Below are 17,075 nucleotides of genomic sequence, written 5' to 3'. Positions count from 1 at the left end.
AGTGAATTCCTCATTAAAGAAACCTTAATTCTGTTTTATTAAGTGTTGGCAAAATTTATTTAACCATGGAACTTTCTTCTCTGCACTCGGTTTCATCCTAGCATCAGGCAGAACCAGTATTCCATAGAACACAGGTTGAGAAACTACGATCTAGACATTTCATTTGTGTTCAGTAGAAAGAGACTGTATTTGAGACAGATTTTCAGCCAATCAAATTTGTTCGAGACCTGAAAATAAATGTGGGTCTTTCTGCCTGAATGCTTCTTGGCACTCCCAGAGCCAGATTCATCAGCCTGTGAAGTTGGCAAAGCCCTTGATTTCCACTTGGAAAATCTCCCGCTAGGGTTCACACACATCCCAAATGGACTTCACTTTTTCTACTGATGTTTGTCCAGTGCCCTGAGATACAGGAACTTAGTTCCCCTTTCCAAATGTCCAGCTGTCTGAATTTCTCTCCCCCATCAAGTCTTTCAAGACCTTCTCTATGGAGGTGTTTTCCCATCAAGGACCTGAGAGGATATCAACTGTCCTGGCCATTCTCTTGGTCCTCAGATTATGACCCTCATCCTTTAATATGGGTACATCTTGTCTACCCAACTGTTCATTGGACTTTGGAGTCAGGCTTGGCTTCTCTCATTGACCAGATAGTGGTTGTGGGCAAACACCTTAACTTCCCTGCCTCAGTTTTCTCATCTGTAAAATAGAAATTATATATTTCCTATTACATATGGTTCTGGAGGCTTAAGTGATATAAATGATATTATATACTTTTTCTAAGTGTTCCAGAGTATTTAGAATAGTGCTGCCACATAACAAATGTGTATTACCTTTTTATAAGATGGAAACTCTAGTTGTCCTGGATTTAATGTAATGTTTCCTCCTGCATCTGCTTTGTGTTGTTTACACAGAGTTAGAATCTCTCACAGGACAATATCTTTCTCTAGGATATATTATTTCCTGATATTCTTGAGTTGTGACCCCTTCCTCTGTTCCCTCCTTCCCTCCCTCCCTTCCTCCTTTCCTCTTTTTGTAACTGTTTCATTGATCTATAAGTCACATACTATACAGTCCACTCATTTGAAGTATACAATTCTATGGTTTTTAATATATTCATGGGGTTATACCTCCATCATCACAATTTTAGAGCATTTCTATCACTCCAAAAAAAAGCCTTGTATCCATTTGTAGTCATTCCCCATGTTATGGACTGAATGTTTGTATTCCCCCCAAATTCATTTGTTGAAATCCCAATATGATGATATTTGAAGGTGGGGCCTTTGGGAAGTTATTATGTTTAGATGAGATTATGAGGGTGGAAACTCCCAATGGTAGGAGTAGTGTCTTTATTAGAAGAAAAAGAGACTAGAACTTGGTGTGTTGTCTCTCTCTCTCTCTCTCTCTCTCTCTCTGTACATGTGCCAATGAAAGCATGTGAGGACATAATCAGGAAAAGGACCCTTACTAAGAACCAAACTATGCTGGCACCCAGATCTTAGATTTCCAGCCTCCAGAACTGTAAAAAATAATTGTGCGTGTGTGTTTTTAAGCTACTTGATCCATGGCATTTTTATTATAGCAGCCCTGACTAACACTCCATTTTCCCTCATCCACCCCCCACTTTCAGTGCATGGAATCCATTAATTTACTTTCTGACTCTATGGATTTGCCTATTTTGGACATTTCATATAAATGGAATAATACTATATGTGGACTTTGTGACTGTCTTCTTTCACTTAGCATGGCGTTTTCAAGTATCATTCATGTTGTAGTGTGTATCAATACTTTTACCAAGCTGCTTTCCACAGCAACTGCACCATTTTATGCATTTATCAGTATTCCATTTGCTAATTTAATACTTCATCTAGGATTATGGTGTATGCTCCTTTAATGGTGTGAAATGAAAAAATAAGAAAAACCTTTTAAATGCCATAGTTGGCCCACCATTTCATTCAATAAAGGTGAGCCCACAGGCAATAGATGTGCTCAAGCCTGAAACAGTGAATGCAAGCTTGAAACCCATGGAAATTATTTATGAATAATTTTAAGGGCTTGTCACCCTTTGACAAAGAAGGGAGATGCTTGAATCAGGGGGCCAGGTAGGTGGATGGTGATGGTTTTGTCGACAAAGACGTGAAGGAATTAATTAAGGGCCAAGAGAAGCTTTGAGCAAGGGACGTGAGAGGAACTGAGAGGTTTGCTTCAGAAGACATTTGTGGGTGATTTAAGGATTTTAAAGAGCAAGTTTGACTCTTTATCATTTTTGTCTTTACTCTGCTGATAGCCCTGTGACCCTTCAAGAAAATGCTAGAATCTGGGAGAAGTTCACAGAAGATAAAATCCTTACCTTCCAGGGGCCTAGTGTGGAAGGCAACAAAGTCACATAGCAATTGCAAAGTCACATTTTCATTGCAAATGAAAAGGGAAAGGTAGGAAAGAGCACCTGAAAGGGAGGTCAGGTTTCCTAGGGATGCCATAACCAATTATACAAACTGAGGGGCCTAAAACAATAGAAATATATTGTCTCATAGTCATTGAGGCCAGAAGTCTGAAATCAAGGTGTTAACAGGGTCACATTCTCTCTGAAAGCTCTAGGGGAGAATTCATCCTTGCCTCTTTCAGCTGCTTTTGGTTCTGGGTATTCCTTGGCTTGCAGCTGCATTACTCCAGTCACTGCCATTCTTCACATGGAGGTCTTCCTCCTCTTTGCGTATCTCCTCTGTGCTTCTCTTATAAGGGCAGTTATCATTGCTTTTAAGGCCCGCCCAGCTAATTCAGGATGATGTTATTTGGATATTTTTAACATAATTACATCTGCAAGACCTGTTTCCCAACGTCACAGTCACACATTCTGGGGGTGAGTATGTGGACATAGCTTTTGCGTGCGGGTGGGTGGCGGGGGGGGGGGGGGGGAAGGGGCACCATTCAACCTTCTATCGGATATAGTAAAACACTTGAGCTGAATCTCAAAAGAATGAGGTAGGTGAAAGGGCAGAGAAAGTGTTCCAGAAACGGGAAGAGAGGCCTACATGTGTAGCAGGGTCCTGTTGCAAGAGACTCTACAGTCATTCATGGGTACTGTGATACTCTTGGAGTGTAGTTTGTGTGTATGTGTGATGAAATAAGGAGAAAGGAGCAGTTTTGGGCTAGAGACGTAGGCAAGGTCCAGATCTCAGAGGGTCTGGGATGATAGGATAAGCAGAGACTGGAGAGACAACTGAAGAATTTTCAACAGGAAGGTGATGAGAGCTGATTGGCATTTTAGAAAGACCACTCTGGGTACTATGTGGAGGGTAGGATACAGCAAGGCTGGTGTTAGAGAAACTGGTTAGCAAAACTTTTGCTCAGTAAATGTGCATTGATGTGAGACTGCCCTGTCCTTACTTTTATTTCTCTACATTAGCTTGTGATTTTTGCTGGGCTGTTGGATGCAATTTAACACGCTAAGCCAATCTGTTTACTTGTAATGCTCATCACTAATAGGAAACAAGATGCTGGTTTCATAGGGAAGCTGGCCCTGCTCAGTTGACAAAGTTCCTTGCACTGATGATGAAAGATTGTAAGTGGATTGAGCAGGTTGCTGGTGTCAGTTTCAATTTGTTGAGCCACCGAATCATGTTGTCAACAATTAGCATCTATAAAATATGAACACACATATATCACCCTTTCAGTAAAAGACTAAGGAACCGTGGCAGTTGCTCTGAATTTGAACAAACTTCTCCCTTACCACTGCTTTGTAGTTTCTGCTGAAATTAAAGTTTGAATGATTTAAAAATATTTATTGAGTCCCTTCCAGATGCCCAGTATTTATCATGGAAGTAAATAAATAGTGCATTCAGAGAGCTCACAGTCTAGAGAGGAGCAGACAAGCAGACAGTGATAAGTCAGTGGATGTGTGTGTGAGTGTGTGAGTGTGAGTGTGTAGTAAATTCTATGCTGGGGAAAGTGAGGGTGTTATATATGACCTAAATGTCCCACAACAGGGACACAAAAGGGGAAGGGCCCTCTCTGTTTCAGCTCCATGCTACAGTGCCTGACTGACTTGAAGTTGTCTTGTTCAGTGGTGGGAATGCACCAGCTTTTAGTGACAGCCCTGCATACACAGCTTCCTTTTTTTATTTTGTTATTCCTCACCCAAGGATACTTTTTCTATTGAATTTTTATGGAGAGTGGAAGGGAGAGAGAGAGACAGAGAGAAACATCGATGTGAGAGAGACATATTGATTGGTGGCCTCCTGCATGCACCCCAACCAGGTCCGGGGAACCTGCAACCAAGGTATGTGCCCTTGACTGAAATCGAACTCAGGACCCTTCAGTCCATGGGACGATGCTCTATCCACTGAGCCAAACGGGCTAGGGCCACAGCTTCCTTTTGAGTGATTCCATGGGTGTCTGTGTTATACTCCACCTCCTCATTCTCCCCTTACTGTCCACTCCCTCCAATGAGATTAGCCCCCTCCCCCAACCCAAGGGGTCCATACAGAGTAGAAGTGTATTTCTCAAGGTCTATTCATTTGTTCATTCAGTAAATGCATGCTGGCTGCTGACTGTTTGCACTGTTCTGTATCAGCTAGTGGGATTAGTACAGGTACAAATTAGGTGAGTCCTGCTTTTGAGATGCTTACATTCATGTCAGCCACTCAATGCAAGAGCAGCCGATGGAGGGGTAGTAAGGCAGGGTGACATTTCACTGGCAAGAGGCATTGCTGTCACTTGAAGGGGCTGGAGTAGGTGTGGCAGAATTGGGAAAAGCAGAACAGGAAGAGAAAACATTGAATCTGAGCTTTGAAGGGTTTATCTAGATGGGGATGGGTGGTGCTCACTCTGACCTAATTCCTGGTCTGGAATCAGAATGTTGGGGTTCAGCCCTAGCTGGTTTGGCTCAGTGGCTAGAGTGGACCGAAGGGTCCTCAGTTCGATTCTGGTCAAGGGCACATGCCCAGTTTGCAGGCTTGGTCCCTGGTAGGGGGCGTGCAGGAGGCAGCCGATCAATGATTCTCTCTCATCATTGATGTTTCTTTCTCTCCCTCTCTCCTTAAAATCAATAAAAATATATTTAAAAAGAATGTTAGGGTTCAGACTCAAGCCCCCACCCATTTTAGCATGAGACCTTGATCAACAGCCCTCCCTCACCTGGTTATGCCCCTGTATCCTTATCTATGAGATGGGCTGTGAGTAGTTCTGTCTGCCTGGTGATGCTATGGAGATTCAACCATCTGCATGTAATGCTCTGGGCATAGTGCCCAGCACAGAGTAAGTACTCAATCAATACCAGATGCTATTGCCATTAGCCATTCCTTGTGAGTTAAGGGCCTTTCCTGATACCGTTTGCTTTGAAAAGGCACCTAAGATCATGTATTAAAGAGGCTGAAATGGAGGGCGTGGTTGACCATTTCCCTAAGATATAAACTTGCCTGGTAGCAAGAAGTGGGGAGAGGTGAGCCAGTCCCACATCCAAAGCCCTGTTAGAGGTTCATTATTCTTTCCTGGCTCTGAGGCCGGGTTTTCTTACTGTTATTACAAAAACATGGCCTGGAATATCTCTAGTTGAGGGGAACTGTCAAAACTGGGATTGTAACATAAATATAAAATGACAGACAGCTTTATGCACTATTAAACTTCACAGCTAGAATTTTTAAAGCAAATTATCATGTAAAATATTCTTGTTATGTTAAACTGGAAATGAAAATGACTTCTATTTATTTGCTTAGATTGACTCATTGGAAGCAGTTAGGCTGTATTTTTTCTCTGCCAATTGCTTTGATGCATTCCTTTAACCAAATGGTTTAAATCTGAATATTAGTTAAAAATGCATCAACCACCGTGGGGTTGTCAGCCTTGTAAGGATTGTCTCCTTTCAAATGGGTCAATGGACAGAGATTTAAAATAGGGGGGGAAAAAATAGGAGCCAGAGGCTTTGATGTTTTTGGCCATAAACTAAGAAAATAATTTTCTCACAGTATAGGAAACATATAGGTGACTGAGAAATGGGCTTACTTATGGGAACTTAGGCACCCCCTTTATGTGCCATAATCTTCATTTCAGGATCATGTGTGGATGTTATCAGGGCAAAAGACTCGCCCTGATGGCCACCAGATGTCACTGTTGAGTCGCAGAAGCACAACCCCAGGGGCTAAGAATCCTTCCAGGGCAGGACTTTCCAGAAAACTTTACCTGACCAAACAGCTCATTCTTTATTTTAAATATCCGCCAAGCTCAGGAGGCCTAGGGCAAGCTTAACTGAAGTCAGGAGAGTCATTTAGAGTATGGAAGAAAACTAGGGCAGTGGGGGAAAATGCAGTATTTGCTTTTTCTGTATTCTGGAGACTCTCCTTGTCATTCAATCACTTCTGCACACCTGTTCTTCCCCCATTCACAAACCAGAACTAGGCAGTAAATGCATTGAACTGGTTAGACCTGCAAAGTTGCAGAATGCCAGAGAAAGAGGGGCTCGTAGGGGTCATCTTGCACAGTGTTCCAGCAAAGTGCAGGGGCACCAAGAGGGGAATAAATTGGCCGAGGTCACAGTTAACTCTAGGCAGAGAATCTCTCATAAGGCTATTAAATGAAGGTATAGGACAGTGGTTCTTAAGGTGTGGTCCCTGGACCAACAGCATTACCATCACCTGGGAGCTTGTCAGAAAAGCAAATTCTTGGTTTCCACCCAGACCTATTGAATAAGAAAGGCTGGGTTGGCACTCAGCAGTGTGGTTTTCTAAACAAGTCCCCCCAAATTCCTGATTTGACCAAAGTATAAGATCTATTGTTAATGGGAGTAGGAGGGTTTTGAACTAAACTACTTCCTTGTGCTATAAGCATCTCTCCAGGCTCTGTCTGGGCTCTGATGAGTACAACCAATTCTCAGCTTCTCATTGGCATCTACCCATTCCCTGGGAAGCGTGTCTCCCATGTAGATACTCTTGAGTAGAAAGACATTTGTCCTCTATGGTTCCCATTTTTCTGGATCCAACTTCCAGCTGTTGGGTGAGTTCACTTAGGGTGCTTCTGAATGGCTCCATTTTAGCCAGGGACAGCTAGAGCCTCAGTTTCCCCTTTCTCCTTCTCTACTCCCTTATCTTCATTAAATTTATTTCCCTTAGTCTCTCATTTTTCTTCCTCCTTTATAAGAGAGAATTCAGTATTACTGATCTTCTCCTATATGCCAGGTGCTTCTACATATTCTTGGAGTTCTCAAGACAAACCCTGCAGAATAGAGTTTGACCATCACCACATTTTTATAGGTGAGAAATGCTCCAGGTCACACTAGTGAAGAAATGAGTATGCAGGGAAGATTTCAATGGCTCTGCTTCAAGTTAATAGGGTTTTGTTTTCCTCCCAACCTCTCTTTGCATTTTAAATGTACCTTCAAACCCAAACAGGGAGCCAGGTAAGAATTCCAGATTCCCCTATCTGGAATTCGAGGGGGTAGGAGACATAAAAGAAGGGACCCCTTATGATTTCCTACAAGATGTCCTCCCCAAAGACAACCTATCTTCTATGCTTAGAAAATGGTTAGATCCTGGTTGGGTATTCCACTGAAAGAAATATCATTTCTTCATAGAGTCATTTTCCAGATGTGTTCAGGACTGCTTCATCTTCTTTCCCATGTGTTCTCCTTAGGTTAACCTCAAGTTAGATTAATTTCCAAAGATTTCCTCTGCCAGATGATGTTAGACTGTCTTCTTTGCAATTTCTGGTGTTCTCCTATTCACCTTTGTGTTTTTGTTGTGTGTGCTTTTTATTTTTTAAAAAAATGTATTTTATTGATTTTTTACAGAGAGGAAGGGAGAGGGATAGAGAGTTAGAAACATGGATGAGAGTGAAGCATCGATCAGCTGCCTCCTGTACACCCGCTAAGGGGATGTGCCTGCAACCAAGGTACATGCCCTTGATCAGAATCGAACCCAGGACTCTTCAGTCACCAGGCCGACGCTCTATCCAGTGAGCCAAACCAGCGAGGCTGTTGTGTGTGCTTTTTAAAAAAAATATGTTCTTATTGATTTCACAGAGGAAGGGAGAGGGAGAGAGAGAGAACCATAAATGATGAGAGAGAATAATTGATTGGCTGCCTCCTGCATGCCTCCTACTGGGGATTGAGCCGCAACCCACGCATGCGCCCCTGATGGGAATCAAATGCAGGACCCCTCAGTCTACAGGCCAACGCTTTATCCACTGAGCCCAACCAGCTAGGGCAGCGGTTCTCAACCTGTGGGTCGCGACCCCTTTGGGGGTCGAACGACCCTTTCACAGGGGTTGCCTAAGATCATCAGAAAACACATATATAATTACATATTGTTTTGTTATTAATCACTATGCTTTAATTATGTTCAATTTGTAACAATGAAATTGGGGGTCACCACAACATGAGAAACTGTATTAAAGGGTTGTGGCATTAGGAAGGTTGAGAACCACTGAGCTAGGGCTATTCACCTTTGTTTTTATACAGAAAAAAATACCACTTATATCATCTTGCTACTGTAGTTCTTAGGAAAAGCCTGACCCAAGCAATGATTTGGTGTGCACTGGAAAAATACAACTTAACCCTTTTCTTGCTTTTGCAAGGTCACCTTTTTGTTTTCTTATAGCAAGTGATACAGAGGGATCACAATGAAGTCACAAAGGTAAACGTAAGCACACCCTAATGACTTCCTGTAGCTTCTGTCATTAGTGTTTCCTCCCTAGCAGACACATCTTTAGAGTTCTAGAACCTTTCTGTTGTTTTAAATTTCATCTCATTTTATGCTTTCCTCCCTCTTTTCGGGCTATTTCTTTGTGATATAAGATTTAATTCTGCTTTTTCATATATGAGCAAGAATTTCATTTCCCTTTATGTTTAGGCACCCACTCAGCCTAACTTATCAGTGTGGTTATTCCTCCTGGGAGAACTGTTTATAAGTACACTGCGCTCTTCCCTTTTTCTCCTTAGTTATTCTTCAGTAAGCTTTGGAGTCAGGCATGCTTGGGTTAAAATCTCCGCTTTGTCTCTTATTGAATTGTATGCACTTGCGTGAATAACTTTACCTCTCTGAGTCTCGGGAATTAAGTCAGGCTCGGGAACACAGATTCAGAGTGCTGGGCCATTAGGATCTGGTGACGCCTCTCTCATACAAAGAGGGTGGGCTCGGATCTTCCCCAGGAAACTGGCATCTGAGGGGCAGTTTGAGGTGGTAGTGCATTGGAAGTAATTGTACCTGAGTACAGGGATGTTGCTTCCCTCTGGGTGAGACTTCCTGGGCATAGCCTTTTCCTACCTCTTTAGTTCTGCATGGATCTCATTAAGTCTCCATCTCCCTTCCCTACCTCTTTCCATCCATCTCTCTCCCCAACTATTGTTTGGACCAGGACCTAATGGGCAGGGAATGCAATTGGTTAGATTTGAGACACCTTGCATTTTGCATTGTGCTTAGTAAAGTGCTTGCTTTTTTTTTTCTTTTGTCTTTAAGTGGAGTAGTAAAAAAACAACAAAAAACAAATCTTCAAACCTACACAGAATATCCATTTATTCCAAGATTTTTTCAGTTGGAAAGTACTGTCTGCTAAAAATGCACTATATTGGGTCTTGCTGTTTTTCTCACTAGCTTGTGAATTTGAATGGAGATAGGCAACTTAGTGTATTTGTCTCACTATTTCCTGTTCTGAGCATAGAGGTAAGAGCTTAATAAATATTGATCGATGGCTGATGAATGAATGGGTTTTGGGGTTGCTTATGTGATCTTGGGCAAGTCACTAAATACTCTAAGTCCATTTGTAGACAGTTGATAGTTATCTCTGATTTTTCCGATCAGACTCTCTTAGGAGTAGCTCCTGACTTGTGGATTCAGGTTCCTTATTAAGGGGTGCTCCCTCCTGGGAGGGAGGGGGGCAGTATGGAAAGGGAGGGGAAGCAGATCAAGGGAGTGATCACAGGCAAAGCCTTGCAGAGGGATGCTCCAGCCTGATCCTGCAGGGAAACTCCAGAGTGTGGATTAAACCTCCTAGTGCAGGGGTGGGCAAACTTTTTGACAGAGGGCCACAATGGGTTCTTAAACTGGACCGGAGAGCCGGAACAAAAGCATGGATGGAGTGTTTGTGTGAACTAATATAAATTCAAAGTAAACATCATTACATAAAAGGCTACGGTCTTTTTCTTTTTTAGTTTTATTCATTTCAAACGGGCCGGATCCGGCCCGCGGGCCGTAGTTTGCCCACGGCTGTAGGTGGCTCCTATCTGAGGCAACAAGGCTGGGCCTTTCCTATTCCTGTACCTCAGTCACTAGCTTAGGACTGGGGTAGGAATGGTGAATGTAAATTCCCAGACACTTCCAGCTCTCCACCCATTTGGACAAAGTGGTCTTCAGTGGCCTGAGTGAAGTGCTCCAAAAACACAGCTGCAAAGTCTGTGTATAAGAAGAGTAGAAAGGAGGGGCACTGATATTACGGCTAACTTCTACCTCATCTACATTTCTGATGTATTGGTATTAGATGAGAAAATATGCGGAAATACTTGAAAACTGTAATGGTCCATTCCAAAATAAATGGTGGTTTTTATATTCAATAAATTGTTAAAGAAAAGAAAAGTCTCTTGCATCTAGAAAGACCCAGAAAAATAATGTTCACATTAATCTCATATTCTGGTTCATAAAGAGTCGCTTTTAGATAAAATTTCATGTCTTTTGAGAACTGGTAATCCAATACCAATTTTCAAAGAATTGTAATTTAAATTAATGCTACCACTACAGGCGAGACAATTTAATCTCTGTTTGATGCTTCACAAGGCATTTCCCAATCTTGTAAGGCCTCAGGGTCGTGATTATCATTGCTCAGTAGACAAGCATAACTGCATTTAATAGACTGGTTAGGAGAGTGGGGAAAATGGCATTTCCTCTTTGCTTTGTTATAGGAGAGGTGCTGGCTATTGTTGTATTTACAAATGGCAAAACAGTGGAGCTCTGTCAGTTTTGGGGACCCAAAGTTTTGATTTTCCTTTAATTATTTGGCTGAGACAGGCCAAGATGGGGACTCTTACATGACTTAGATAATTTCAGCTATAAAGACATAAACTCTGTGGCATGGATAAGTAGAATCTTGCTTAGCAGTTTCTCACTGTATCCCAAACAGAAGTCTAGGGGTAGCTGTGCCACGACACACACATTGTCTCCTGTATGACACAATGATCATGTTTGAATTGTCATTCTAGTTGTTATTGCACATCGTGTAGGGAATAATGCATTTCCCACGGACTAGGGTGGCCAACGTGGGGTTTATCTTAACAAACTCTTCTATAAACTTATCCATTGCTAACTTTGTTCAAAGTACCATTCCCTATCCACTATCATTCCTTTTGAAATCACATTATTGATATATTTTTGAGATCCTGTCACATCTCCTATATTGTAGTAGATATATATTGGGATGCAAGAAAAATATAAGACCCCAAAAGCTGGGGAAAATCTGAAGAGGAAAAAAGAAGAAACATTTAGGAATGTGAGTCAGAGAAGGGACTAGAATAGGAAAGACCCAACCTTGGGCTCATTTACATTTCATGAAGACCAGAGACATTCCTGCAGAATATTCTAAGATTTCTTAACCTTTTGTTATTGCATGTTTGTTGTTTTAATTTCCTCTCCTTTCCTAGTCATGAGTGGTTGGCCATAAAACCAATACATTCATTGAATTCTTCCTGAATCATTTGTCATATATTCTCTGTAGGCCTGGCATTATACTGAGGCTGTGATGATAACTCAGACTAGGCCCTAAAGGAGTCTGAGTTTAGCTGGGACTAGATATATCAATAATAAAGTTGCCCAATCAGAGAGAAAAGCCAAGGGCCATGAGAGCAGAGAGGAGGGGGGCAAAAGGGAAGAGAGTGAGAGATTACTCTTACTCAGCAATCCTAGTGAGCGCAGACCCCACCCTGGGTAAGCAGGGAATAACAGAGGAAAAGAGCAGAGCCAGCTGACCCCTAAAGGCAACAGACAGAAACAGGTCTGGCTGTTGCCTTGGAGAGAACCAATACACTTCCTTGTTGAAAGTCTCCGTGGGATCATGTGATTAAGGAGGCAGTGCCATTTGAGTAAGAGATTGAGTATACTAATGGACAGACCATATATAAAAAGAGAACTTTACCTATAACCTCTGCAGCAATTGGCTGCAAACAGCCAGGGCTTGATTAATGACTTCCAGTTTCCCTAATTTTGACCTTGTTTCCAACCTAGGACCAAACAGAGAAAGTCAAATCTGCTCCCCTACCCAATTGTATAGGACACCTTGCTTCTGAGTCCAGCAGCCTTCAATCAAGCATAGATGATGTCTTCCCATTTTTAACTATAAAGCTTTCCCACTCTCCTGCCTTCCTTTGAGTCTCTGGCAAATGCAAGTGATGGTGGTAATAGCAAGCCCTGTTTGTTTCTTCATTTATTTCTACAATTATTGATAAAGGGTATATTGAAGTATGAACACAAGTGCTGATACCCACTAACCACTCAATAAATGTTCTTTCTGGTGGAGAACACCCTACCTTCCCAGCAACTTGCTTGGAGTGTGGCCTTCTTTCTTCCAAGTTGCTAAACACTCTGGTTGAAGGCAGAATGGACCTTCATAAAATCTGTTACATTCATTCTAGGGAAGGACATGTGCAGCCTTGAGGGGCCCTGAGAGTTTGATGGGATAGCAGGTGAGCTACAACGGCAGGGACAGGACTATACTTCAGTCCAGCTCAATGACACATTCAAAAGCTTTGCAAAGAATAGGCCAAGGAGAGGGAAAAGATTGCTTTCCAAGGCAGAAATCTGGTTCCAAGTCAACAGTGTTTTCACCCCCTCCAAGTGAGCTTTGTGTTAACAAAGTTCCTGATAAGCTGTGTACAAATCACACTTCTGTAAATTGAGTCCTACTTCCTCCATGATTTACACTTTCATTTAAGCGCTGATTTATCATCATTTCTCCCCCTGGCAACCATCCTTACGACTTGCCTCATAGTTCTAGCCTCCTTGGCAGATAATTAACGAGCTCTTAATACAGCTTATGGGCACTGGAGGGAATGCACTATTTAAATGCCTTTCAGAGGATTTTTTTGTGTGGTAAAGTGAAGAATCCCTTTGTTAAGCAATAAATGAATAAAATTTAAAAATCACATGCATTTGGCAAATATTGCCCTTTTGAACCTGTGGACTGACTGTTCAGAGGCAGATCAAGAAATTCGCTTGAATCAGGACACAATAGTTTAGAGCAGCGGTTGCCAACCGCTCGGGCCTCACGGACCACCAGTGGTCCGCAGAACACCAGTTGGCGACCGCTGGTCTAGAGTTTTAGCTACCCAGCAGTTTTTTAAAATATTCAGGGTGGGAAAGAGGGTCTTATTAAACCTTTTAATTAATTAATTGACATTCTTTCATTTGTTTATTTGCTCAACAAGTACTTATTGAACACTTGTTATATGCTAGACTCTGGGGATATAATGGTGAGCACACACACATGGCCATTGTGCTTGTGGCACTGCTCACAGCTTGTTGGGGGAGACAGATAATGAGCACATAATTATGCAGATAATTAGTTCACTATGTTTTTGATAAATGCTGCCAGGGGAACAATGAGGGAGGCTAATGAGGCCTGAACTAGTTTTGGGGAGGGAGAATGGCCAGGGAATTGACAGTTAAGCTGAGCTTTGAGGGTGAGTTAGAATTAACCAGAAAAAGGGCACTCCAGTCCAAAACTGAATGTGCAAAGGCCCTGATGAGAGAAATAGTTCAGCCCTTTCGAGGGCCTGGGAGAAAGACTCTGGGAGGAATTGAATGATGAAGGCAGAGAATGGAAAAATGATAAGCCCATGAGATAAATGTGGGCATAGTGGTATCAGTTCTTATGGAGTTAAGGGTTTTGAATTGTATCCTTAGAGCAACGAATAAATTAGTGACAGTTCCAGGCAGGAAAGTGACATACTCCGATGTCACTTTTAGAGAGCTGTCCCTTGTCTGTGCTGTGGGAAATGGATTGGAGGAGGTAAGAAAGGGATCAGGAGGACCAGTTAGGAGCCCATAGCCTTTGTTTAGGATAAAAGAAGTGGTGTTCACTGGTGGTTTTTATCAAGCGCAGCTTGCAGGAGAACTGGGTACTGAGTGTTAGGATCCAACTCAGTCCATTTCACAGAAAAGAGAGATCCAGTAATCCAAGAACAATGAGAGGACTGGCTCCTCCCAGGAACAGGAGCCCATTCCTGAGTGCAGCATCTTCATTCCAGCCCTGGGCTCTACGCCAGGGCAGTCCTGGCTTCTTCAAGGGGCACAGATGCCAGCACCACCTGACAGCCTGCATTGAAGTTTTCTAGCAGGCTTTGGAGAGAAGGCTTTTCTTAAGAATTCTGACTTGGAATTGGGATCACAAATAGTGGTCTCTGTAAGTTTGATAAGGCGAATCTTCCAGATGCAATCTCCAGTCTTCAAGCGAATGTCTCAGGGTCTAGGGCCCCAAAGCTGGTCTTCATATCCTCTCTATCAGACACCAGCCAAAAGTTCTCAACAGTCAGTGGGCAATAGAGTTCTTAGGGGAGAAGCTTCCACAAAAGACAGGTTCTTGGGCCCTGTTTCCAGGGGATTTTGTATCAGTCTACCAGGTTTTGTCCTGGAGTCTGCATTTCATAACAGGATATACATGCTTCCTCCCCCTTGTTTCTTATGAGTATAGTTTTTAAATCACTTCAAAGTTCTGGGAACTCTTATTCTGACAATTTAGGCCTCCAGGACGCTGGGTTGCCTGAGCTCAACAAAACATGACCTCTCATTTCAGGTGGTCATTAACACAAGGTTAGAGACTGGATGGGATTGTTAAATTGGGGGACGATTTGGGAGCCAAGACTGAACCTTCCTGCTTCCCCAAGTTGACTAATTTTGAGAATTGCCCAGATGCCCATTATTCCACAGAGATTCTGATTCAGTGTGGCCATACCACCAGGGAGTTTGTGGCTTTAGCAGGTGCCTCGGGTGATCCTTTAGATCAGGCTGGGTTGGGGACCTTCGTCTTGGGGGCTTTGTGGGCAATTCTGGCCCTCCAGGCTCTCAGAGAGCTTTCAGATGTTCTTGGGGTGGGAAGTGGGAGTCTCAGGAAACCTCGGGTGTCCTCAGCTTCTTTGGTTCTGAGAAGTCTGCTGTGTCTCCCGGCTTTGCAGCCAAGCCAACGGAACAACCTGTGGAGCTCAGGATATCCAACTGAAATGCATCACCCACTGCTGAGGGCCATCTCAACACGAGCTGCAGCAAACTCAGTAGTTTCAAAGTTTCTTTAAGTGCAGAGGGCTGTGTCCATTCCGTGTCTGGGTTGAACCATTGAACTAGGGGCAGCTGTTTTGATGGGCTTCTTGGGGACAAGGGAGCAAATTCCTTCTTACATATGAGTTCCTGGGAAGCAAAGTGAGGGATCCCTTGCATCTAATCTGCTCTAGAGATGTATCTGAGTATGCTCCCAGTTTTACCTTTACTAGTCAAGGAACTGGGTAGGGAAGGCTTGGGGAACTAGGAAGTTCCTGAAATACAAGTGAGTTGGAGTTTGTTCATGAAGCTTAAGTTAAGCTCTGAGGCAGTGGCTACTATTAAGAAAAAAAGTGTTTTTTGTTTGTTTGTTTTTTAAAGCCAGGCTAATTGAGTCAGTATCTCTGTTGGGGCATGGGGCGTGGCAAGCTGACATATTTTTGAAAGCTTCCCTGGTGACTATAATGCATAGGTTATGCATTAGCACAGGCTATGAGGGTCTATGAGCTTGGAGTGACAGAGGCCATCTTGGGTATTGTAGGGCTCAAAGGAGGCAGGTGCAGTATTTGGGGGCTCATGGATGGGGATAGGGCCAGGCTGGGATCTGATAGTTTTGCAAAAGGTTATAACTGACACTTCTTATTCAGTTCATCCACTGTGCCAAGCATACAGCTGCATAGCCGTTACCGACCTGTTCCTTAGAGAAGAGAACTGTGGCTATGCCTTGGCATGGACCCGGCAGGCTTCCTGTGTGGCAAGGACTTTATTTCCGAAAGGCCTCTGCCTTCTCTTCTCTCATCCACTTCCTCCAGCCTGTGATTTGGCTGCCTAGTAGGACCCACTAAGCAATCTGGGCTCAGACCCTTGCTGGGGAGTCTGGAGTCTACAGAATTCCTGGGGCTGAGAGGTTGCAGCTCCCAGTGCTGCTGGGTTTTTTGGCAGTCCAAGCTGGGGAAGGCATCATTAGCAGCCTGAGGGGCCAGTCCACAAGGCAGGTGGAGAGCTATTGAGTGGAAGAAGTGAAGTGACAAATGCTGCTGGTCTAAGGTGTGTCCTCTGAGCTTAAGTGTGGCTACATGTCTGGGGGTAATGTGTGGGCTAGCAGCGGCAGGGCATGGCTGGGGGTGTGGAGGGTAGCAGAGGGATGGAGGGCATGTGTGGAGAGCACCCGTGGGAGGTGAGCTCCTTTTTGCTTTTGTGATGAGTCACCTGGCCTCTGTGAGTGCTGCAGCAGTGGGAGGGATGCTGACTGATAGTTTGGGACTCTGCTTTGCTGCTGAGACCAACTGAGCTTTGGACTCGGACCTGTTATCACCTGAACAGAAGTTTGCTACTGAGTTGGAGACGGAAGAATCTCAGATCCATCCTCCTTCAGTTCTGGTGGCTTTCTTTAGCTCTGGAGTTAGATTAGTTCAACAAAATATCTTTATCAAACAAATATTTGTTGAGCACTTACTGTGTGTCCAACACTGTTCATGGTCCTGGAGATTTATCATTGAATAATAGACAAGAATCTGCTCTCATGGGAAACAGACACTAGTCATAAACCGATCAAGTGTAAGTCCTGCAATGATGTAGAACAGGACAATGGGATAGAGTATACATGGGACAGGGGCATTGGAGAACTAAGGATGAGAAGAAGATAGCCTTAGGAAGAGCTGGGCAAAATGTGATCCAGGTAGAGGGAGCAGTTGTTTTGAAGGTCCTGAGGCAGGAACAGGCTTGGAGCCTTTGGGGAACAGAAAGAGTGCAGGTGGGCTGAGGTGAATGGAGATGGGAGCAAGAATGCAGAGTACAGTAGGAAGGAAAGACCAGATTCTATAGAGCTTGATGGGCCCCATTAAGGGTTTGAATTTTACT

The sequence above is a fragment of the Myotis daubentonii genome, chromosome 15, assembly GCF_963259705.1.
Source record: "Myotis daubentonii chromosome 15, mMyoDau2.1, whole genome shotgun sequence".
In the NCBI taxonomy this organism is placed as follows: domain Eukaryota; kingdom Metazoa; phylum Chordata; class Mammalia; order Chiroptera; family Vespertilionidae; genus Myotis; species Myotis daubentonii.
Note: the sequence above shows the minus strand (reverse complement) of the source record.